Source organism: Pinus tabuliformis, chromosome 8 (assembly GCF_031772625.1).
Source record: "Pinus tabuliformis cultivar Carrire ecotype Pingquan chromosome 8, CPIR1, whole genome shotgun sequence".
Lineage (NCBI taxonomy): Eukaryota > Viridiplantae > Streptophyta > Pinopsida > Pinales > Pinaceae > Pinus > Pinus tabuliformis.
Window position 1 is genome coordinate 1,394,341,733 of NC_142294.1, and position 26,606 is coordinate 1,394,368,338.

Here is a 26,606-nt window from a genome sequence, read left to right on the forward strand (position 1 = left end):
ATTCTCATTTATTGGAAATTGATAAAAAAAATTATGTTATATCAAACCATCTTATCTTATCTGTTACATAAAAGGTTTCAAGTTTTAGAAACTTTGAAAAATATTGAACTCTTGACTGGACAAATTGGTCTACCACATGTTGCAAAGTTTGATCGAGAGTTATGGCTTCAAATGTATCAGGTTTTCAAATCTTTGAAAAATATGGAGCACTTGACTGGACTGATTGGGTTACGACAGGAAACAAAGTTTGATGGAGTGCTGAATGATTGTAAAGAACGTTTCTTTTATTTCTTCTTTCCTCTGAAACATGAACTAAAAAACATCAAAGAATTTATCAGTCTATGGGAAGATGCAACAACTATTTTGATTCTTCAAGACATCTCAAAAGATATTGTATCCAAGATGCAAAGACCTCTAACTCTTGGCCAGATTGGAATATTGCAAGTAGTACTTCCCCTTCTGCCGAAGGATCTGGTTTCAAAGTATTTAAAGAAAATTAGTACGTGCCTCGATGACACACACTATTGGAATGATCAAATGCTCTGGCTGCACATAAATACATTTCCAAAAATCAGTTTGCAGGATAAAAGAATGTGTCTAGTCAAAGGCTTTGAAAAAGCCCTATGTTCTACATTTAACAGCTGGGACAAAATTGTTTATATTTCCCCTCATATTTTCCTCATTCTCCTTGAGAAGTTGTTCTTTCTGGCATCTTCGTGTAGACATTTATCGACAGGCATGTGTCTGCCAAGGTCTTTTTTCGTCGAATTCATGACAGGGAAACAAGGGGAATTCTTCCATTCCTGGTTGCTTGAATCAAAGAGTCAACCGAGATGTGAAGGAAGCTCTGAAAATTTTTATGGTGCATTGAGAGATATAATTAGTAAACTGTTGCTTGATAAACATAGAATAGTCAAACGATGGATTGAAACTTTGAATATTAACTACAGAAAATACTTTCCAGAGTTTATATTGCATTTGATCAGTATGATTTGCTTGACATCGATCAACTCCATAGGAAAGCTAACAGATAATGCACAATTATTGCAGAAAATCTTCACAGATAGTCAGAGTACAAAGAATTTGCCTTTTAAATTTAGAGAAAGGCTATTGCAACTGTTGGAGAAGTGCTCTTCCAATCAAAAAGCATAATTAAACAGAGCATATTTTTCATATGAATGAGTGATACATTTTAAGATTATACAGAGCTTTCAATTAAGGGAAAGTTTTAATGATATAGACAAATGAAGCCCAACAAGAAGCAAAGTCACTTCAAGAATCAGAAGAAATCCCTCTCGAGCATCTGAATCAAATTGTTTCTCTTCGACATCGGCTACAATGACTCTGGTAAGATTCCAACAACTTTGGTAAGTTTCCAACAACTTAGATTGCATATCAATGTTAGATTCAAAAACTTAGTCCATGATCAGTGTGCAAAAGGCATCGATGCTGTAAATAGTTTTTTAGTATACTGATCTACCATAATAATTAGTTCGTCGATGGTTCATGTAATAATAGCCCTGTCTGAGATGAAAATGATGGACTATGTTTATCAAGCTTTGGTTCAATGCAGATAAGAGAACGATAGATTTATGCCCCTCTATTCTATTCAGCCTACAGGTGTAACCTGCTATCACACCTTCATCTAGGTGTTTCTTCAATCCAGTTGGGCCAAAGCTATGACAATCAACTCTGATTTCTCCTATTTTGAATAAGCCTGGATATGCAGATGTTGCATTATTGATTAGCCTTTCCATGATTGTAAGGGCCCATTTGAGTAGAATCTATTGGCATAGTCTCATTCTGAATATATTCTATAGGATTTAGAAATTCATCTATGTCCATGAAAGCCACCCATTGACATTCTTGGCGAGCTTGCAATGCACAATGGGAGAATCCAGCCTCTTGGGTTTTAATCCATGGCCACATATGTCTACTCACGTTGAAAGAAACCAATGATGCTATCACTTCTATGTTGTCATCACTGTTCTTATCATAAAGAAACCACCTCTGGACACCTAGATAGCCATGGTACATGATCGATTCTCTGAGAAATGGAGCTTGGTTCCAAAGCATTGTGCAAGCACAAACCTGATGGAGAGGCCTAAGCATCTGCACAGGTTTGGAGCTCATCATGGATTTAACTTCAATCCTAGCTATAGATGAAAGTAAACCACTCCTGGATCTCCATACAAAAGCCTTCAACCCTTGAATTTCTTGTATTTCTAAGCCATTAGGCTTCTCACATTTGATCACTTCTTGAGCAGCCACCAAAACCTTGGTCTTAAAAACCTTGCTACCCAAATCCATGGTGTCCCATTTCTTGAAATCCCTGGCATTAAGTAAATCGGTGTCCAAATTGGAACCAAAAACACAAAAAATATTATTAGTATCAGAAATCTTACCTCTTCTCAGGTTCAATCCTTTGACAAACAGAATCACGTTGTCTCGTTCTACTACTGCCTCATAAACAAGCATCCTCTATGCAAAATTATTTGGATACCTAGCTTGTGAAGGGACCAGAATTCCATTTTCCTTGAGTTTTATAGTTAAGGTCAATCCCTGTATAGAATTTGGTTGTGGAGGATGTGGGCACCTCACAATTTTCAAGTCTTGTTGTTTCATATCCACAAAGATGGAAAAGTGACAAGATCCTGGACCAAAAGAGAGTTATCCTTGTCCACGACTCATTCTTCAACTACATTATTTCTAGGCAGGAGTTGAGGATGATGTTCTTAGATAACAAGCCTTCCTCGGGGTGGAGGGTAAAAATCTGCCACACAATGAATCCCAAACATCAGAAACCTAAAACACTGCATCTATCACCGGCATACACAATGTCATCAAGCTTAGCCAACTTAAGCTGAACATATGCTTTCCTTGTATGTTTTGCACTCAAGGTAGGGACTTGCTGCCCAATAGTCCTCCTTGTTCTAATTGAAATTCTCTAGCATTTATAGTGGTAAAGCAATTGTCAGAAGGATGGACCAGTAGTTAGATGGTTTCCATATTTCTTTGAAGGACTAATTTTCAGATCTAGGTGTTTGCATATTGGATCTCAAAGATGGTGTTAGCTAGCTTCAGATTCGAGGATAGACTTGATGGTGCCTCATTTTTTTGTTATAGAAACTAAGGGTTATGCTCTTATTAAAAGACTGATATCTAGGATATCGTGCCTTCACCTATAGATCTACAGTGGTTGGTAGTGCACATGAGGATGGAAGTTAAGTCCAAGTGGATGATCATGGATGTCATAAAGGATCATTTGATCCCTCTATATATGAGAAGAAAACAATAAAGGATATGTTTTATGCCCTAGTGGACTTCTAGCGAGTGAGAACATAAATAGGAAGGTGATATTGTGAAACAATCTTAGATCCATAGAGATGACCTAATCAGACTTATTCAATAGTTACCTTATGCAGGGCACACGAGTTCATGGTCAACTTGTAATAGTTTTGGAAAAGGTTGTAGAACATAGCACTAAATGGATTCCTAGATTCATGGGAACCATTCATCAAAGGTGTTTCTGATCATGACAACCTTCCTCACATTGAAAAGATGCATGATGATTGTATCCAAGAGGAATACTTGGATGGAGTTGAAAGCTAGCTGTTGGAGAGGTAAATCCCCTCTGCGGACAGAGGCGATCCCACTAGCCCAAAATGGGTCTAGCAACAATCAATTAACGCTACCATGCAAGTTCCTAGTTGCAAATTGAAAGTGGATTATGAGAACCAACCTGGAGTCCAACGCTAGTGTCGTAGAAGAGTTGATACTCCCGTTCCCTTGCTCCGGCAGGTCACGATCCTCACGATCTCCGCGAATGGATACCTGCACATGCAAAGAACGAAGCGAATACAAGCATAAAATCCACTAAATACAACTATATATCAGTCAGAAAGGATATAGATCAAACATTATCATAGCAAACAATAAGATCGGAACCATAATGATAGTCGTTCATTAATGAATAATCAACAGAGAAAGATACAACCAAAGTTCTGACGTTGAATCTCTCCTCTGGCTGGGCGAGCAGCTATATATGTCTTGCAATAGACCTTTCTCTCTCAGACTTCCGACAGCAGAACCTCCCTATGCTCCAAGACTCTTACTATCACTCAAGACAAGCATTATCACTACTACTCAAAAACTAGCTTGTCAAATGCATGAGGACAGACTTTTATAGATGGAGAAGGGGAAGAAAATACAATGAATCAAGACACCCATTATGGATTGGCATTATCTCCAAAAATCCGTTGTGGATAGATGTAAGGGATAGATGATGACTCTCGACATCTAGAAGATGAGCTTTATCCTCAAAAGACTTCATGACTTGAAGGGAAAAAACATCTGGGCGCGTGTTTGTTAAAAATCTTTTCCAAACTTGGTTGGCGCGGGTGTTACTCTAAGACAGAGCGCCAATGGTCGCACCTTCTTTTGAGGATCTCATTCATTGGCGCGGGTAGTACGTTGTGGACCTGCGCTAATGGAAAAATGGCGCTTTTCAGGGATATTTTTCAAGAGGTGTCTTCAGGGCACATGAAGTCCATACTCAGCGGAACATAATGCAAGTGTTTTTAAGTTATGTCATTGCTCACAGGTCCCAGAATGAGTCCTCCAAAGTACGGGAAAGGGGTAACAGGGACGGTGACCAATGGTGACAAATTACTGTGTAACAGATGCCCCCTAAAGCATGAAGCCCGAGAGAGAGAGAGGGGTGAAATGCTTTAAAAGAACACATGTAGCTGCCACCGAGATTCTGCATTGAGAGATACAACTGATAGCTCAAGTACATGATATATGTGGTATGGTCGTAGCCATCCATAAGAGAGTACATAATAATCTAGATCCATAGTATGGGTGCAACCATCTGGTTAGGATCAATGAATCGACTCAGGTATGGTCGCAGCCATCCAATGAATGAGTCATGTAACAAGAATCATGCCTGGATTACAACAGACAAAATCCAGGGTCTTGTGCTCCATCTCGACCCGAACAAAAGTACAAGTTCAAGCATGTGAATATATGAGCTGAAGTCGAACATGCATGAACATCGTCTGATTACCAGTCAATATTGAAAACTGTTAACAGACGCGAGAGGTACCACCAATAATGACAATGGCCCTCAAGGTACTATAGGTACAATCTACGGCGTGCGAATTAGTGATCTGGCGTCGAACACCCATAGAATCATTCGATCGGAGGCCAATGATGAAAACCTCATGTCGAACGCGAAGAACCTGCCATTGAGGCATGCAGGCTCCAAGGCACCGGAAGGGAGTCTCTAGATCAGCTTCCTGGATAATGAGCTGAAGTCGACAGGAAGTGACCTTGATCGAAGGTGGGCAATAATGTTTCCCACATCATCGACATGAGACAGAGAGATAATTTTGTGAATCAGGATTATATGAGCTATCAGAGGGAGGTTGTTTCTTTGCAGAGGTCAACTTCTCCTGAACATATCGGCGGCACGACAGTGGAATTGGCAGTATTTGACATCAATGGATCAGAGGTCATGGTGACGAGGCAATGAGCAGATGAGAGGTCAAACAGGATTACCCAAATCCACGGAGGTAAGTGAAAAATGAGATGAGATATCCCCACCCAGACACAAAAGCAGACAAGTGCCATGTTCAAGAGCGACATACTGCCGACACGACAATAATTATGGTTCCTTTCTTTCCCCCGCCATTTCTGGCAAGTACCCCAATTATTTTTAACAAGCTTGATGGGGATAACATATGCTTGTGGTGCGTCATTTCGACAAAATCCGATGTCATCAGGTTTTAACGAGTCTGACAAAGGAAGAACTCGACGTCTTTTCATGTTTAGAGAGTTTGAAAAGACAGCAGAAAAGGAAACTCCAGGGGTGTCCTTTTTCGTAAAGTTGTGTCTCGCGAGCCCGAAAAAGTATAAAACAATGCTCGAAAGAACCGCCCGACCATTACGATCGAGGAGTACTTTTCATAAATAGTGATTTCGACCTGAAAAAGTAAAAAAGCGATCAAAACCACGTTGTTTCGTAACCATTAACGAGTCTGAAACGACAAAAACCCGGTAATCTTTTTATGTTTTAACGGTCGACAAAAAGAACTTAAAACGACCGCCCCTTATTAACGTTTAACGAGTCAAGAGGAGTAACTCAACAATCTTTTCATCTTTAAACGGTCAGAAAAGAGCTGAAAGCGGACCTCAAAGTAACCTTTTCACATGTTTTACCAAGCTTTAAAAAGTAGAAAAAGGAGCTCGTTTCGTCGCTTGAGTTGCACCTACACCTGTTATCATACCAAAAACAGCGTAAAACCCATTTTGATATAAATATATTCAAAAATACCCAAAAAAGACATTATTTTAACCCAAAAAATAATATTTTTAATGCAATTTAGGTCAAAAAATGCTATAAAATAGTGAAATGGTAAAAAACAAATTTACTTTTTACTTTTCACCTTGTGAGTTACCATTGGAGGGTTTTGGGTGCAAACTTCAACCGCTGATTGTGATCAATCCAGGAAAGCAATTGAGCCGCCGTCTGGAGCAGGTAAGAGGTCTTGTCCTTAGCTTCATTTTCATTCCATTTTTTCAGCTTTTCATCCACAGACGGAACCCTTGCAAGGGGATTTGCAAAATTTAGGGTTGCGCCATTGGCGCGGGTTTCCCGCTCGGGATTGCGCCAATGGGATTGTTTTCCCAAAGGGGGTGCGACATTGGCGCGACTGTTTTGAAAACAGTCGCGCCAACCGCACGACCTAATTTTCCCATGGATTTAACTGTTGAATTTTCAATTTTCCTTTAATTTTGGTTTCACCAGTGATCTAATGATGATATTTTCGACTTTATGGTTGCAGGGATTCGTCAAAATGGTTGTAGAATGGAGAGAAAGAGAGCATGATGCTATAGATGCTATGGCACTAGAGGATGAAGCCTGCATGGAAGCTTTGAGGGACTGCGGCTTAAAGAAGTTTTTACTCACCTCCTATTTGCGTGCACAACTGGAGCTACTATGATTTATCGTGGATTCTTGGGACATAAAGGATCAGGTATTCCGCTTGAAAGATCAAACATTGGAGCTGGATGTTTCCGATGTCTATTTTATCACTGGGTTTTCGCGGAGAGGTGCACGACCCGTTTTGACTGGAAGTAGGCCTTCTGGAGAAAAGATGGGGGAGGTGATGGAACGGGTTTGTCCGGGGGCACAGTTTGGATCGAACAGTTCCAAGGTAGATATCGTCACAGTTCCAGACCTAGTGCTATAGGTGATACTATTCACTATCACACGGACGGCTGGGGTACAGGCACCCCATGAGGCCAACAAGAATCATTTACTGCTGGCAACCGAGTGTCTCCATCCTACTCTGTTTGATTGGGCCACAGCTGTGACCCTTAACATCAAGAGACAACTTACGAAGTGTAAGCGAGGGGGCAACAAACAGTTCGGGTATGGATCCATTGTGGTATCCTTCTTCTTGGAGCGACTGCCGATTTTCCGGATTCAGGGAGGTATAGTGGTAGATCCAGTGCTATGGGAACCGAGGTTGGCTCGATGGGCAGCACTGATGCCTAGAGGAGGAGGGGGCCAGCAGATGGCCTGGAGGCTTGAGTTCTTCATATGGCTTCATCACCAGATGATCGTTATAGAGGACTGGCCCTATGTGAGCACCGATTTTAATGGAGACCTAGATCTCCCATTGCCTATGGGAGAAGACTGGGATGAGGAGCTTGGTAAGAACTCTTTGTGTTTTTGATGTTTTTTATGTATTTAAGTTTTTTTTGTAATACATGCCTGTATCTGACAACAGCTATATATATGTATGCAGATGTTGGTGCAGAGCGACCAGCTGATCTGTCTCACATAGCACGGAGGGTACAACTCGCAACCGACCCTCAGGTAGAGGGTGGTGTGGGTGATGAGCTAGTACAGAACCTTGAGGCACTCACTCGAGGGATTCCAGACTATTCTAGATTGGCGGATGTGCCCTTCGCGTACCAGAGGCACACAGTGGGAGTACCAACTCGCGTCCATCGTCTGCTGAGACGTTTGGTGCGAGCGGTGACATGCTATCATGAGCATCACCGTGATTAGACGCCTAGGTTTCATTTTTGCATATTTTTGAGAGACATGTTGTATGCGGCCATATGAGATTCGGACATGTATTATTTTTTTGGATTATGTAATGTGCGCGGCGCAAACATTATGATACACACGTATATATATCCATATGCCTATGGTTTATTATTGTGTTTTCATGTGCTTTCTTGTATAATGTTTTGGTTACAAATTACGCAAATGTCTATCTAATACATGATTAGCCAATGCATCAGATAATGTGTTTAATTGTCGTGGAATATGCTGATATGTAATAAAATCAAAGTTCCTTTCTAACAATCTCATACGTAAATACAACCTTAGAATGCGATGGTCTCTGACGGAATATTGCCCGTTGAGCTGGTGGACGACAAGTTGAGAGTCTAGGTTTACTACCAATGCACGAATGCCGAGACTGATTGCTTCAGCAAGTAGCTCGATTACAGCACAATATTCGGCGACATTGTTAGTGGTATGACCCAAACACACACCTTAAAAATCTATTAGCTCGCCATGAGGATCATAGATCACCCACGCCGCAGAGGACAAGTTGCGAGTACTGCGGCAGGCACCATCAGCGAAACCAACATAAGGTGCATCAACATCTGCACAAGAAGCGAAAGACACAATAAGTGGCAGTTACGCCTTTAAAACTGACACACATACATACAACACACTTGCTAGAGTACATGTATGTACAAAATAAAATGTACAAGCATCATGCGTAGTACTTTTTCAAATACAGCCCGTTTCGGGGCTTCCCAAGAGGGTTCCCTTCATAATCAATTAGCTCGTAGGCCCCTTTTTGCAAAACTTTCTTGAAAATGTAAGGGCCTAGCCACATAGACTCGAGATTTCCCGCTCCTAATTTATCCTTTGCTTGATCGTACAGCAGGACTAAATCTCCCTCAACAAAAGAACGTGGATGTACAGTCTGATCGAAGTGAGTCTTGACTCGCTTCTTTTGTGTTTCGATGGCCAAAGAGGCCAGGCGACGGGTCTCATCTAGCCGTTCCAGGTAAAGAAGGTGTTCTTCTAACGGAGTAGTGTTGGGAAGTAGCTCAACAGCCAATTTTAATGAAGGGATTTCACATTCGATTGGAAGGGTAGCCTCTAGTCCATAAACCAGTTGAAATGGAGTGAAACTAGTGGCGTCCTTCATGGAGGTTCGGTAGGCCCACAAGGCAGGGTACAAAATCAAATGCCAGTTAGACTTATGCATGCCAACGGTACGCTGAAGCATGGTAACCAAAATCTTATTGACAGCTTCAACTTGGCCATTGGACTGAGGGTAGTATGGAGTTGAACTATCGTGCTGCAAGCCTAGCTGGGTTGTTAATTCTGACATCATATGATTACGAAAATGCTTCCCGTGATCAGTGACGATGGCTTGAGGGACGCTGAATCGCGAGATAACATGGTTGAATAAAAATTGCACCGCTGTGTGACCGTCTTCAGTTAATGTAGGCATCGCCTCGGCCCATTTAGTAAAGTAATCGACGACAACGATAATAAACCCATGCCCCCCGGCCGAGCGAGGGTTACAGGTCATATAATCAATGCCCCATTTGGCAAAAGGGCTGATGGTGACAACAGGGTGCAATGGAGCAGGAGGCGCTCGCATCTTCTGCTGGTATATCTGGCACTCATGACAAGAGCAGACGGCAAGAATGCAATCCTTAAAGATAGAGGGCCAAAAGTAGCTAGCACGAAGGATTTTTTGGGCAGTGGCATATCCGGACATGTGACCACCACAGGCACCAAAGTGGCAGTCATTCAAGACACGCTCAGTTTCCTCGAGAGTTAAACATCGGAAGAGAACAGAGTCGGCACCGAGGCGATAGAGTGTGTCACCAATGATACGGTAAGGTTGAGACTCATGACGAATCCTTCGCCGAGCGTCTTTGGACACGCCAGGGCGAAAGGAGGAAATTTGCAGATATATAATGATATACCCGTACCAGGGGTCGAGGGTGCTAATGAGAAACAAAGTCTCATCCGGAATTTGATCCTCTATGTGAGAGGGCGGGGAAGAAGATGGCAAAGAGCAAAGTAACTCAGCAAAGACAAGGGATTTCTTGGACTTGGCAGTGGTAAATTCCAAGTCGAACTCTTGGAGGATGACAATTCACTTTGAGTATTTTCCCCCCAGCAACTGGCGTGACAAAATATACGTCATGGGGTTGCAATCAGAAATCACGGTAGTGGTGCACAGCAGAATATAATGACGGAAACGTTGGACAGCACAAACGACGACCAAAGCCAACTTCTCGACATAAGCATATCGAGTTTCCATATCTAAAAGATTGTAGCTGAGATAATATATAACATGTTCAGTGCCATCATCGTCAGCTTGAACGAGAACCATGCCGATAGTGGTGTTGGCGGCGACCAAATACAGAGTGTAGTCACGATGATAGTTTGGAGGACGAAGCAATGGAGCAGAAACAAGGAGGCCCTTGAGATGCTCAAAAGATTCCTGAGCCATGGTATCCCAATCAAAAGGAACATCTCGCTTTAATAATCATGTGAAACCTTTGGCCACCTCGGCATAGTTTGGAACGAAACGTCGTAGAAAATTTGCTTTACCCTGCAAGCTTTACAATTGATGTAAAGAAGCAGGGGGAGGAAGATGCACTATAGCTTCGACTTTAAGGGGATCCAAACGGATGCCCTCTCGGGAGACGACAAACCCGAGAAGTCGGCCGGATTCAACGCAGAAGACACATTTGTGAGGATTAAGTCTGATTCGGTAGTATCGACAGCGAAGAAAGATCTCGCGAAGGTGAGTAGGGTGGTCCTGACGTTGGGCTGAATGAGCTGGAAGATCATCCAGGTATGGCTGTACAATGTGTCGAATGTCATGAAAAGCATAGGACATTGCATGTTGGAAGGTAGCACCGGCATTTTTGAGACCGAAAGGGAGCTTCTTATAGGCAAAAGTGCCCCATGGATAGATAAAGGCGGTTTTGTGTTGATCAGCGGGAGCGATATTGATCTGGTTATAGCTAGAAAAATCGTCCATAAAAGAGTACATTTCACTTCCGGCACACTTGTTAATAATTTGATCAATGAATGGTGTGGGAAAATTATCTTCAAGACAGGCCCGATTTATATCATGATAATTGACACAAACACGGATTGTACCCTGTTTTTTAGTCAAAGGTATGATATTGGAAACCCAATCTGTAAGCGGGATAGGATAAATAAAACCGGCTTTAAGAAGCTTCTCGACTTCGGCCTTAATAGCTGCAGCCTTTCGGGGGTGTACAGGGCGTAAACATTGACGAACAGGCTTAGCACCTGGGTACGTGATTATCTCATGCACCACTATGCTAGGATCAATGCCGGGCATTTCTTCATAGGACCATGCAAAGACGTCACAAAATTCGCGAAAAAGATTGGAATAAAGTTGAATCTCCTCCGGAGTACAAGTGACTCCAATGTGAAGATGCTCGACAATCCCTGGTTTCACAGAGATGTCGATGGGTTGGGTTTGTGTAATGTTCGCCATATTTCATTCAGAGGACACTTGATAAACTTGGATAGGTGTTTGAAGGATTTGAAATGGGAGACAAGGAGAAAACCGCTCGAAAGAAGTAAGCATATCCTGCTGGGCAGGTAGAAACGAGGAACGATGGTGAAAATCATGCCAATGAGGTTCCTCGAGAGACATAGTATCAATAATGGCTTCGTTGGAAGGGAATGTTTCTTTTAAAGGGTCCGAAGAAGTCTCATCTACAAGCCTAGAGGATGGATGGAGAACCTTGCTCGAAAGGGCAAGTTCAGAAGAGGGAGCCGATGCAGCAATGATTTCGACATAGTTGAGCTCGGCAGGACTCAACGGCATCTGGTCACCCCAAGAATCTACTTGGTCGGTGAGAGGGAGGATCCATGGATCATAACAAGTAGTAATCATATTAACGGAAGCGACGTTAGGAGGTGGGAGCGGAAAAACACCCATGAGGGCGGGATCTTTGAAAAGCCCAGCTCCCAGACTCTCAGATGATTTCAAGGTATGCTCCACAAAAGGGATATTGTCGTCTGAAGAGGAAGCGAAGAATGATAGCTAGTTTATGGTAATAATCTTCCCTTGATTAGGGAAATGGATGATACGAAACAAAGATGAAGCTACCGCTTTCATCGCATATATCCAGCTACGTCCGAGAAGGAGGTTGTAGGTAAGAGTAGCATCAACAACTTCAACTTCCATTTCGACCGTCTTCCCTTCCAAAGAGATGGGCAAACGTTGGAGTATACCATAAGGATGGGATGCTCTTCCATCAAAAGCTTCCAAGGTCGTGGGAGACTGGCTCGGAGTCGGATATCCAATATCTTTCCAACAGGCAACAGACATGATCCAAGTAGAAGCACCTTCATCAATGACTGTTCGATGAATCATTTTGGAATCAATAATAACCTGTATAAGGAATGCAATTTGGGGAGGCAGTCTCTGCTATGGCGTTCTAAGTCAAAAGTAATTAAATCCGAGTCGGCCGGGTCTATGCCACCGATAGCGGATAGCAAGGACTTCCTCTGAGAAGGGCAACTATGGAGAACTTCTAAAGCGGACATAGCCAATGGAGTCTGAGCTAAGTCATCAACGATATTGTAGTGCTGTGCAGCACGGGCATTTGGGTTGTAAGAAGATTTCCGGAGTACTCCTTTTGGAGGGGGTCGAAGAGGCGTCTCAGTACTAGGTCTCTCGATGTGTAGGGGACCTGAACTGAACGGAGGAGCACTAGAGGGGATCTCAGGCTCTTTCCCGGCAGATGACGGATAATCTTTTGTTCGAGTACTGATATTGACAGGTATCGTTCCAGCCATAAACACTTGAGAACCGAAGGAAGAGGGAGGCTGAGAGGGGTCAACCACCATTTGAGTTTTTTGAGTTTGTTGTGAGGGAAAGGGTTCTTTTAGCACCATAGGAGTCCCGAGAGCGCCTTTCAACAAACGACTAACTTTGGACCGCTTGGGGCAGTCTTTGGTATAGTGATCCTCATCACAGATAAGACAAGGATACTTGGGTTTGCGCTTGGCACCTTCCTCGGGCGGAGGTTTAGGGGAGTCCTGTTTAGGTTGATCTGGCTTATTCTTCGCTTTCCCTTTCTTCTTTCCTTTCGAGGCTTTGTCTACCATGGTGGACTGGACGGCATTGACCTCGGAAGTAATATTCGAAGTGGGTGTTACCTGAGAAGTGGGTTCATTCGAAGCATTTGATTTTTGCTTCCCAGGGTTCGCGGAATTTTTCTTTGAGGACGAATTAACAGAACCAATAATACCGTCAACAGTTGGTGTTGGCGGGGCTTTGGATGTTCCTGGTCTCGGGGCGTCAGGCAGATAATCATACAATGTACTTGACTGAGAATACACCAAGTCAAGGTACTGCGCGTGTGCGATAGCTTGCTCTTCAGTGACACACGCCCCCATGGCAATGTCCCGAGCTATTGGAGGAACGAACGAAGTCGTAAACCAATCGGTAAGAAGTTGGTCGGGAATCCAAAATTTGATCATACGTCTACGCCGTCTCCATTCATGGATATGATCAGAGATATGCGTAGACGTTGTCTGTCTTAAGGACTTCAGGAGGTGTGTACCCATTTCATATTGAATGGGCAACTGAAAATGAGTGAGAAATGCCATAGCCAACGAGTTGAAATCCTGAAAGGATCCGCGATTGAGCTCAATATACCACTTAGCTGCAGAGCCAGTGAGAGTGCTTTGAGAAAGGCGAAGCCAAATTGAATCATCAAGCCATGAATTGGATGAACACCATAGGTGATAAGTCATAACATGAGCTTGTGGATCTTCATTAGCCTTACCATCGAATTTTGGACAGTCACCGGGAAATTTCATTGGAACCAGAGGCCATATGGATTATGGAGAATAGGATCATTGGTCAATTTGGACACATCCGGTAATTCTAAAGTCGCTAAGAAAGGTAATTGAGGATTGAAGGACATCTGGGGCTGCTGGTGGGATGGAACACCAGGGTTCCAACCAACTGGTGGTTACCCCCAAGGGCTTGGTACGGACGGATTTGGCCCCATAGGGTTTTGTCCGTAGGGATTTGGGTTCTGCCCCCCAACGTTCCATGGATTACCAAACGGTCCTGGAGGAGCACCATATGGTTGCGGATAATTCTGATAAGGATTCGCCTGCGGTTGTTTATAATTTTGATATGGGGCAAACAAAGGTTGCCCTTCAGGTTGCTGGTAACCATACGGTGGCTGGACTCCAAACTGAGTTTGAGAAATAGGTTGAGTTTGATAGACTGGTTGGGATTGAACTCCAACTTGCATTTGAAGACTGGATGGGGTCTGGGGTCTAGCCTGGGGCAAAAAACCGGACTGAGCAGTGCCAGAAGGATGTCCTGTAGGTTGGGCTATCTGGCCAGAAGGATGACCTTGTTGATATTGAGGTTGGCTTCCCTGCCTAGAAGGTTGTACCTGTTGGGAGTGGAGTTGTTGTTGCACAGGTAAAGGTTGTCCTAAAGGACCAGATGGCTGAGTGGGCTGGGCAGTTGGTTGTCCTGATTGGATTTGAGGTTGACTGGCTTGCCCAGAAGGTTGACTATACTGGACGGTAGGCTGACCATGTGGTTGAGCAGCTTGTCCAGATATTGGACCATACTGGACATTAGATTGGTTTGGGTTAACATATGATTGACCAATTTGTCCAGTAGGATAACCTTGCTGGATACCAGGTTGGGCTTGTTGAACAGAAGATTGACCTGAGTTACCAGAAGGTTGAACAAAAGAAGGGAAAAACGGACCACCAACGGTAAAAGGGTTTCCCTGGAAGGATTTCCCTTGTTGGTCTTGATGAGGTGGTCTTGGGGATTGTGCAGACGATACTTGGCCACCATGAAAAGAGGTGGAGCCCCAATCAATTGACAACGGGACTGAAATCTCAACAATCGGTTGAGACGCAAATATCGATCATATGGCCCCTCTGGTGGGACGTTTGATGTAGGATCGAAGACTCCGAATAAAGAAGCCGAAGGACGACTAAAAATAGGAGTCGAAGAAGCCACACATACTGTTGGAGCGGTTGTGATTGAGGTGACAGACGTACTGCGACTTTGTGGAGTAAAAGGTTCCGTGGTGGGAAAAGCGAGTTGTGACCAAATAGAACCCGTGAAAGGAGTTCCAGAGGGCATAGCATCCCTTAATGCTTTATAGCCTGGAGGTAGGCTCCCAGTAGTAGGAGTGCTACTAACAAGTGTAGGTTCTGTTGCGGTGGGAATTTCACCGCTCGTCGCAACAGATTCATCAGTCAAAGTAGGGGATACGTTCTCCATGTCGGAAGAAACTGGTGGGGCTGGAACACGAGGAGAAGTGTATTCCCAAAAAGGGATACTGTCCTCAGAAGGTTCCCAAACAGGGTTCCAATGAAACTCGTAAGTCTCGTCGCCTGGAGCACGAGAACTAATCGGTTGTATACTCGAAACAACAGAAAGAGTTGCACTCACAACCGGTATCTCGGAAGACGAAATTGGCAATTCCGCCAGGATGAAACTTCACAAAATCCTAGGGAATCTAACGAGACTAAACCCTACTCAAACTAACGCAAACAAAATCTAACCAGGTAAATGTGTATCGTGGCCGAATAAGTTTTAAGACGCAAAGACACAACTTGACCTTTTCATGTTTTAAGAGTCGAGAAAAGGACAAAAAGGTGACTCTAGTCTCCTTCGAATATTTAATGAGCACGAAGTGACAAGACGCTCACTAGAACCTTTTCTTTTAAGGAGTCTGAAAAGGATCAAAAGTGACTACTCTGGAGACTCTAGGCAAAGGGTTTACCAAACAATCCGTAAAACTACTTAGACACCTTGGCAATCAGATGAAAACCAAGGACTTCCCGTACGACAGTCAATCTTCCCGAATGTTGTGTTCAGTGCATTACGGCTTGTAAGGCGGCAGACACGGCTTCCTGTGGATAAAGGATGATAACCTAGTGGGGTCTCCCTTATATACGCGACGGTACGTGGGAGCTCAGTCCGTGCTAGACCACTATCGAGTCACAAGAGGAGGAATCACCCAACCGTAATGTGAAACAATAGTGACTAGGTTTAACGACGCCGGAACACGTCTCTAGCCTAGACCTCTAGAATGTATGCATTAGGTTCCAATGCGTTGTTAGATTCATTCGGTTTATTTTACAGTTTATCTTCAATTAGGTCTCAGTTTTTAGGTCCTACCATATGTGATCTCTCAGAATTTCCTAAATGCAAACTATATGCCAAAATATATCATTATGTTCAATGAATGCTAACTACAGAAGAGTTGAGATTTTTCAAACAAACAAAATGATCAACAAACAATCAACAAAGATCCTAATGTAGCTAATAGCAATAAATGAAACTTTTTCCTTTTCTCTTTTAAAAGTGACTAATTGCCAATAACAATAAATTTTAACTAATATAATGCAAAAAGATCATTTGTTTTTTTTCTTTTAAAATGGCATAATGCACTTAAACAAATCTCGAGAGATGTTAACAGGCATAAACAGGCAAATTTCACTCAATGCAAATAGAACCAAGTTTGAAACACCAAGATAAACTGTCAAAACAAGGAGAATCACAAAGACCTCAATGAACCATGTGATCTAAGCTCAAATGAAGTCAAGCAAAATCCAAACGAGCTAGAGGTGAATTGCTCGAAGCACAAAATAATAAGTTTTGACAACCACTAGACAAGTGTAGAAAACAACCAAAAAGTTGACTGGACAATTAAAGAACCAAAAACTCCCACGGAAGGCTCGATATACAAAGCCACTAGATGCTCTAGGGCTGGGATATAAAATCAATGGAAACAGGCAAACACCCGAAGGATAAAGATAAAAAACCAGTCAAACAGAGTTCTGACACACTCCAGTAGCTGAAAAGGATGTAAAAAGATAGAAATCTGAGTTTAAAAAGCTTCCAACAAACACACTGGCAAAGTTCACAGGACTGGCGCGACTGTCAGCCTGTAACTAGCGCTATTAAGGAATTAGAGCGAGTTGCTTTTGTGCAACATGCGCCAACTGGCGCGACTGTCAGGCAGAAAAACACGCTAATAAAGTTTACTAGCCTAAAAAATAAAACAAGCAGTCCAAGGTCTGGTCGACAGTATTCAGATAGATCAAACAGGAAGAAACAACTTAAAAACCAACCCAGAAAGCTTATTTATGCAAGCAAGAAAGAGGAAACCAAAATACAAGACAAACTCCAAGTTGTTCGGTTCATAAACCAAACCGGAGATTGACTGAAGTGGCATTGATCTACTTCGCTAATGCAAAGCAATAGCGTTTTGAAGGCTGCTTGGCCGTGCTTCAGACTCCGTCCAAGGTTTATGAATCAAACAAAAAATAGCTTCTCCCCAGCGGAGTCGCCAAATTATTGGAGAGGTAAATCCCCTCTGCGGACAGAGGCAATCCCACTAGCCCAAAATGGGTCTAGCAACAATCAATTAACGCTACCATGCAAGTTCCTAGTTGCAAACTGAAAGTGGATTATGAGAACCAACCTGGAGTCCAACGCTAGTGTCGTAGAAGAGTTGATACTCCCGTTCCCTTGCTCCGGCAGGTCACGATCCTCACGATCTCCGTGAATGGATACCTGCACATGCAAAGAACGAAGCGAATACAAGTATAAAATCCACTAAATACAACTATATATCAGTCAGAAAGGATATAGATCAAACATTATCATAGCGAACAATAAGATCGGAACCATAATGATAGTCGTTCATTAATGAATAATCAACAAAGAAAGATACAACCAAAGTTCTGACATTGAATCTCTCCTCTGGCTGGGCGAGCAGCTATATATGTCTTGCAATAGACCTTTCTCTCTCAGACTTCCAGTAGCTGAACCTCCCTATGCTCCAAGACTCTTACTATCACTCAAAACAAGCATTATCACTACTACTCAAAAACTAGCTTGTCAAATGCATGAGGACAGACTTTTATAGATGGAGAAGGGGAAGAAAATACAATGAATCAAGACACCCATTATGGATTGGAATTATCTCTAAAAATCCACTGTGGATAGATGTAAGGGATAGATGATGACTCTCGACATCTAGAAGATGAGCTTTATCCTCAAAAGACTTCATGACTTGAAGGGAAAAAACATCTGGGTGCACGTTTGTTAAAAATCTTTTCCAAACTTCGTTGGTGCGGGTGTTACTCTAAGACATAGCGCCAATGGTCGCACCTTCTTTTGAGGATCTCATTCATTAGCGCGGGTAGTACGTTGTGGACCCGCGCTAATGGAAAAAGGGCACTTTTCAGGGATATTTTGCAAGAGGTGTCTTCAGGGCACATGAAGTCCATACTTAGGGGAACATAATGCAAGTGTTTTTAAGTTATGTCACTGCTCACAGGTCCCGGAATGAGTCCTCCAAAGTACGGGAAAGGGGTAACAGGGACAGTGACCAATGGTGACAAATTACTGTGTAACACTAGCAAGAAGGGCGTTGACAAGAACCTTGTTCTATTTGGTTAGACAAATAAGGGAAAAGGTAAAGGACCTAACAAGGGTAAGGGAAAAAGTGAGGAATCAACCTCATAGTTAGGAAAGGAATTGAGTAAAAAAAAGTGCTTCTTTCCTCATAAGCTTGGTCATTATGCATCATAATGTCTAGAATCTGGATTAGAAGAAGCATAAGTGGAAGAAACAACAGAACTAGGTAGTGGCATCTATAGAAATTTAGTTGGATAAGTTTGTTGCCAAGTTTGAGAATGATTTCTTGATAGTAACTTGCCTATCTATCAACACAATTCTTAGGAATGTGTGGTATGTGAATATGGGGCTTCTCATCATATGGCACCAACCTGAAAATTATTCTCTAGTTTAACAAAGCAAGACTAAGTAGTATAACATGAGCTTGGTGATGCCAAATACCTAGTAGCAAGATTAGGTATTAATCTCTTCCACCTTGAGTTAGGGTTTAGATGTTTATGATGTTTTGCTTCACCAATAGTGCGAACGACGCCACCAAAAAATAAAGGATCATCATGCCTATATTATGGATTTTTGCTTTGTTGCCTTGAACTTTTATGTCGAGGGTAGGCAAGTATTGTATACAAGGCATCCTCTATGAAATTTAGCTAGTGCTTCACTTTCTACTATGTTTCTAGGTCAAATGATCAATAAAACATTTTGATCATTATATGTTTATGATATGTATGGATTGTAAAATGAATGAGTGGACATGTCTCTGTACAATGCTTTAGCATGAAGTATTGCATAGCAACATTCTTGCCAGTTTCATCTTAAACTTGCCCCATTTCCCTCAATAAACATTACCCTGGATGCATGCTCAAGAGTACACAGTTAAGATTATGTTTCCATTGTCTGAGACCTTTTGCATACTTCTTGACATGAGACCAAATCATGTAATCCAAAAGTACTAATATAAAACTAGACTTTTCTGTACCAGTGATTTCACCTTACTATACAAGTTAGAGAGTATGGGTCTGATCTACGTGAGGCCTACATTCAGTCTTTGATCTTGAAACTGATCTGGCTTGGCCCAAATTGTTGGCTTTGGTACCATAACCCGCCCTTCAAACTCGCTCTTGTATTTTGTCAGTGCATTAGATTACAAACCTAACTCAAACTCAAACTCAATTACAAACCTTATTATTTCCTAAAAGATAAGTTAAGCATTATATTTATTTTCTTATTTTCTATTATTCTAAATATGCAAGGAGTTTCTAGAATCCTAGTATTAATTTTTCTTTTTAGTTCTTGAAAAAAATATCCTGCACTTTTTCCAGGTGATTGTTTATATTTTTTGAAATTGTGTCCATGAGCAAGCTCTCCTGTGATGTATTTTACAATTTTTCCTTTAAGATAGGTACTAAATAACTATGTGTACATTGTAGGTTATGCTCTCAATCATTGCAATTGAGTATATATGTTGCTAAAAAATGAGAAGCATAGTTTCCATTTGTCAAATTTTGAATTTCTGAGACACCAAATCTTCTATAGAAATCTGAACTATGTCTTTCTTCATATAGTTTTTGAATTTTCTGCTAAAAAATGATATTTTGTGCTTTACATAAATTAGGGGTAAATATAGTGTTTGTGTCATTTGTTTTATCTTAGGTTCATATAAAAGTAAATCTTAGGATCATGAAAGAGTAATGATGTCCTTAACATTTTAGATTTTTATTTGCTGGATCGATCAAAAGCCTCCAACATTACAATTTATACAATGTACTTTTAACTACATATAAGTCTATGTTAAGATCCATTCTCTAGGTTAAGGTACCTACCTACATATTAGTGAAGTTATTATGATTGAAGAGTAAAGTAAAAGTCATTTCTAATGGATTGCATGCATAAATGACTTGCCTATTTTTAGTTGGATTTTGAGATAGTGAAACTAATGGTTCACTCCTTTCTTGTTAGGTCCTCATATTTTTACTATGGGTTAGGAGGTCTATGCTTGCGGCTTACAAATCTTTGATATCATGGTTTGTATGCTTTTATTTTTCTCATAATTGTCCTGGTGACCTAGGGTGGTCCAAAAAGGATGCAACAAAATTGTAGGAGAGAGGGGTCTTCATGCCCAGTTATCTATGTCTTACTTGAGGTAGAAGGTAATATTATCCCGACCCTCCTAATTGTATTGGTCACCCGAACACTACACAAGGAATAAACAAAGGTGTAGGAAAGAGTGTTTTGGCTGTGGGCTTATGTGAAAGGTCTTAACTGAGTTAGAGGGTAACATTGTGTCAAACCTTGTAAGGAAGGTAAGATACCTCATGTGCTTGGTTTTGAATAAGTCTTGTCATCTTGTCCTGAAAGGTCAACCCTTCTAAACTTAAGGTAAGTAAATTGTCCTTGATCTCTTAACTGAGCATAGCAATATGTTTGTCTTATTTTGTAAGAATGTTGGTTCTGATCGATAAACTATTGTTGGAGAAGCATTATGAAAGGATTTTTCTATAACTGTTGTGTTTTGCTAATTGATATCAATTTTGTGATGCTTGTCTCTATTTTAACAACCCAACTATGTTTGGGAAAACATTCTGACAGAACCCTTAGTTTGAAAAACCTGGTATTTGCTGCTAGATTTTTATCTAGGAATATTAATATTTTAAAACTTTTCCTTGTTTGCAGGCATATACTGTTGAGTTGGAAGTTGAAGTAATAGAACTCAAAGAAGAGAACAAGGAATTGTGAAAAAAACAAGTATTGTGGACAAACCTATAATTGATATAAATATCCACAGGATGTACTGCTTTCTTTAGGAAATTGGTTGTTTTATTATCATAAAATCTATGTACTAATTATTAATGGATATTTTTTTTCTAAAAAACAGGGAGAAATGGCTGAATTGCTAAAAGAATAAGTATACAAACCTAGAAATCTGGGTTTTCCATCTACTTGGATGAATATCTATCTATGCACACCATTTGAATGTGGGGATTAATATTATTGTCATATCATGTTACAATAATCTTGAACTTTTGTTGTTTACCCATGAATCCATTCATCACCATTTTCCCTTAATTTCAGTTAGTTTTTATATATTCCACTAAGATGTTTGGAGAGGAAAGAAGCTTTAGCACTGTATTTGTTAAATGTGATTGGTATCGGTTGATTTGATTATTTTAATTCTTGGTTGGTTCATATATTTTAATTTTAATTTATTATTATTCACATTCACATCTAAAAACCTATTTGTGAGGGTTGAAGAAACAAATAATTCATCTTGAGGATATTGGATTTATAGGTGTGGGCAAGTATATATATAGATACTATCTAACAAAAGATCCACCGAAATTATGAGATTTAAAATCTCTCGAAATTACAAAGTTATTGGCATATTTGTGTTGCGAGGGTTTTTATTGTTTTATTATTTTGTTTAACCAATTTCTTTTTAATAGCTATTATTTTTATTGTTAATCTTTAAAGGATGCTAGCTCAATGGAAGAGTATATGCTTTATAAGCAGGAGGTTGGTGGTTCGATTCCACTATGTCCTAATATGAATTAATCAATGATATTGTAGTTTATTTTTAATTAAATACTTTTAATATTGGTTTATTTCAATGGTGAGATATTTTTCTAGATTCATTATTTTATATTGTCTCTAAAGAGACAAAAGTGATGTTGTATTATCTTTGAATGTAATTTTTTATTGTCTCTAGAGAGACAATAGTTAGGATCAAAGACATTATCTCTTTAAAGACAATATGTCTTTAATCCCAACTATTGTCTCTAGAGAGACAAAAATGAAATTGTCTCTGGAGAGACAAAAATGCTTGTGTTATATATTGTCTATAGAGACAATATTTTAAGACAATTTAATTTGAGACACCTGCTTAAAGACAATATTTAAGACAGTACACAAGTTCTCTTTTGTCTCAATTTAAGACAATTTACCCAAAATTTATCTTAAATATTGTCTTAAAACACCCCTTTGTGTTGTAGTGCACTAGCGTTGTTGGCCAGCTTGGAGATGTATCCAACTATTTTCCCTGCTGCATGGTCATTTGCGTACTTATCTATCTTTTCTGCAATTTGATTTGTCCGATTAAATTTTGTGATCAGTATGGCACTAGCATGAGTGCAAAGCCTAACATTGAGTGGGCTTGCCGCCATTCCTGCCAAGTACATGAGGCCAGTGGAGGAGAGGCCTACCGAGTGCATTTTCAATTTGAAAGGAGGAGTTTCTCTAGTCAATTTAACGTCTCAAATTTCTCTACATAAATTATCAATCCGGTTATCGGAAACTGATGAAGTGTGGTGCACCATATGTGCTCAGTTAACCTTTTTCTATCTTCGTTGTTTTATAGTTTATGTTGTTTTTGGGGTTTTGTTCTTGTCACTATTTGATGCAAAAACATGTAAAGAAAAACTAATCTACAATCAACCGGTTGAACACACTTGCATGAATTAAAATTGCATCAATGGAAACTCTAATCTATCAAACTTGAAAGAAATCAAATGACATAATGAAATCAAAGGAAAATTACAAAATAAAACATACTCTACCTTACATTCTAATGTGCTCCATGACATCTACTTCACATCTCCTTCCATGTTGAGAACATCAAAGCTTTATTCAAATTCTTCAAAATTACAAAGTACAACAAAGCTCTCCAAAGCTTTCCAAAGCCATCAAAGAAGAACTACAAGCTCCAAGCTAAAGAACTAAAAGCCAAGCTAAGCTAAGTCTAACAAATGAAGGAGAGAGATCTCCTATTTATACAAAAATATGAGAAGCCATCTCATTAATGAGAGTCCATGAATCTCTCCCTCTACCTCTAGAGTCCTAATCAAAATAGGAACTGATAAGACACATGTCTTCTTAGATTTTCAATACAATTAGGAGATGTGACACATATCCTCATGATCCCATGATTATTTCCACTCAAATTCGAATTTGGCCCTAGAGTGCCACATAAGGGTCTTCTAGAAGCCTCCTTTGACCTACACATGTCAACAATCTTAGCCCACTTGTTAGGTATAAGAATATGCACTTTATTTTCTAATTTTTAACCACAAATTCACTTAAAAAGGCTTAGAATTAATAAAATTTGGAAAAACATAAATGTGGCCCAATGATAATGAAAGTGGGATGAATGTGGTGACATAGTAGTGGAATGGAGGTGATATAATGGACATAACAGTGAAAGTGTAATGGAAATGAATGACATTTTCAAGACCCAACAACATTGAAGACAAAGGTTCATAGATTCCAGTGGTGGATGTTGCCAAATGGAATTCTACGGATGAGGAAGTCAAGAAGGAGATCAAGCCTCAGGTGGCGAAGGCAAGTAGATGTGCCTAGAGCGTGAACAAAGAAGTCGATGGTGGAGGCCTCAGAGTAGATTAAGTGCACTAGCGCTGGAGAAAAATGCATGTGTATTGCTGCAAAAACTGATTGTGAAGGTTTGGTGAGTTTCTACTGAGCCTAGAATCTTATGAATCGATCCCAGAGAGATTTTGGTACATTAAGGAGCTCGAAGAGTGGCATTAGAGCCATGCTTTGACTTGTCCACAATTTTGTCATGACGAATGATCGTGGAGCTACGCTGAGGATAACCAGCTTGGAACTTTGACAAATAATTTGTGATGTAGTGCAGGAGTTGAGAAGGAGGCCTTAGGGTCGATTGACGATGGAAATTTGAGATCCTCGGAAGAAAACCTGGGTATGGCTTGGTACTTTTGATACTGCAGAAGAATCCGTGAGGCATTATGATAACACAACCATGACTCTAAGGGGAACCAAGTCAAAGACTATTTTTGCCACCCTGCGGGACAACCAGAGTAGCAGCCAGACTAGCACGGTGGAACCTTGGTCGAGTCCTAAGAACATCATCATAGCTCAATCTGACTCCCCTTCTGATGCCTCCTGGAGGAATTTCTACAACACCAAATACTTGGATGCGGCAAGGGTTAGTGGTAATGTAATTAGAAACCCTGGCTTTAAAGAAGCTACTATTGCTACTGTTTGGAAGACAATTTATATGGGGCAATAGTGGTCAATGTTGAATAACGATGCTGGTGTTGGTGAGGAGGTCAAGCTACGAAACATAGAGCTTGTGCGGTGACTAAGTGGAGAAGTCTAAGGAGATTGAGCAATGGAAGGAGGTCAAATTGCTTGGTTGATTGTTGTAGCCAAAGAACTGGCAAAGGAAAGTCACTGCGCTGTTGAAAATGACAACCACGAAGGCGTTGTAGCAAGCCGGGGTGGTATTGACATCGCTTCCCATGATGTAGTTGGCACGAGCCATGTGAAGGATGGGTATTGTGAATGCTCTAGCGTGGATGAGTCAACTTTAGAAGTAGAAAGAAAAGGCTTGTAGAATCAACAACCCTTGGATAATATTTGCAGAGTAGAAGCCATAGAGATCCATTCGAGTGTGAAGAAGCCTCGAAGTTAAGGAATGTCGAGGAAGAGCATCGAGGGATGTAGATGCCATTTAAGAAGTGTTGAACCTGACATGAGCTCAGGTGAGATGTTGAGAGGCCGTCGTGTGTGCTGAGACTCACTGCAAGAGACTTTGGAGTTATGTGCAGTCCAGTGTTGTCCAGAAGAGGACATAAGGGTGAGCCTAGGAGCATGTGAGCTCATAGGCAAAGCTGTAAGCTCGATGGTGTACAGAGCTATGCGATCTGTGGTGTGAAGAGCCAGAGGAGGGCTCAGTGGTTGTGAAGGGGAAGTGGCATCCACCCTGATTTTGATGTTGTTGGAGAGATTTTTTCCAGTGGAGTGTTCACTGAAGAGGGTTGTGCCACCCGTGACACATTTTTGGCGTAGATCTAGTGGAGTGTTGGTAGATAAGAGTGTCTGCAACAAAGTGTCTGCTGATGAAAATTGTGTTGACCGTGATGTTTATGTGGCGCAGATAATATCCAGTGGAGTGTTGGAAAATGTGAGTGTCTACAACCGAGTGTCAGTTGATGAAGTTTGTGATGTCTGTGTGGCATAGATCCAATGGAGTGTTGGCAGATAAGAGTGTTTTCAACCGAATCTCCGTTGATGAAGATTGTGCCCACTGTGATGCCTATATGGCGTAGATCATAGAGAGTATCTAGTGGAGTGTTTTCAGATAGGAGTTTCTGCAACACTGTGTCCGCTGAAGAGAATTGTGCTGTGTGAAACCAACAACAAAATATGAAAGTCCCTTATCAAGTTTTTTTCTTATGTATTGTTGTAAGCCTTAGCTGGGATTGAGACCAGCAGACACCTTAAAATTTAGGTCGTTGTGAATAAGGGGAGGTTTGTTATAATAATCACACTGTCCATCCATGTTTCCATGATGGCTAGTCGGCTGCAGTCGATGGGGAGTCAGCAGGAGTGAATTGATTTAGCTAGATTTAGGTGAAAAATAAATTACAGTCGATGATTACACTGTAGAAACTTTAGCTGTGGCATGTGTAAATAATAGTGATGTTAAATGAAATGTTAAGATCCATTTGTTAGAATAATCATGCCGTTTGTCCCTGTTCCCTTGACAGCTAACTAGTGGTAGTCGGCGGGGAGTCGGATATTGAGGGAACATCGATGCCATCAAGTCAACCACATCACCATGGTGGAGAATACTCACGACACATAAAAGTCGGCTTGAAGCAGATGGGCTATCATAAACCAGGGAGATTCTGCTTATTTCCACCCTCGATGGCCTCCATACAACACGCAACTTCAGGCACGTGTGAAGATCGACTTCCATACAACAAGCAGTGCTTTCAGGTGGATCACAATAACACAGTGATGCGACTCACTACCTCTTCACACTGCTCAACACCATCGAGCTTCCTCAAACCTACTTCAATACCATGTTGAAACTCACAAAATGAGCTTGAAGACTATCCAAAGAGAGCTTAACATTTCATTTAACATCATCATTATTTATACATACCATAGCTGGAATTTCTACAATACAATCATCTTTCATTTGAAAATTTTAAATATGAATTTAATTATGAGAATAATGAACTAGTAACCCATTATAAATTCTAATATAATAAGTGTTGTTTCAAAAATTTAAATAGCCATCAC

General features: G+C 40.9%; 1 pseudogene; it reads right to left on the bottom strand.

Annotated features, from left to right (window-relative positions):
- Positions 1-1,463: 1,463 nt before the first annotated feature.
- LOC149240766 (glycosyltransferase family 92 protein RCOM_0530710-like) overlaps positions 1,464-26,606 on the bottom strand; it is an 83,716-nt pseudogene continuing 58,573 nt past the window's right edge.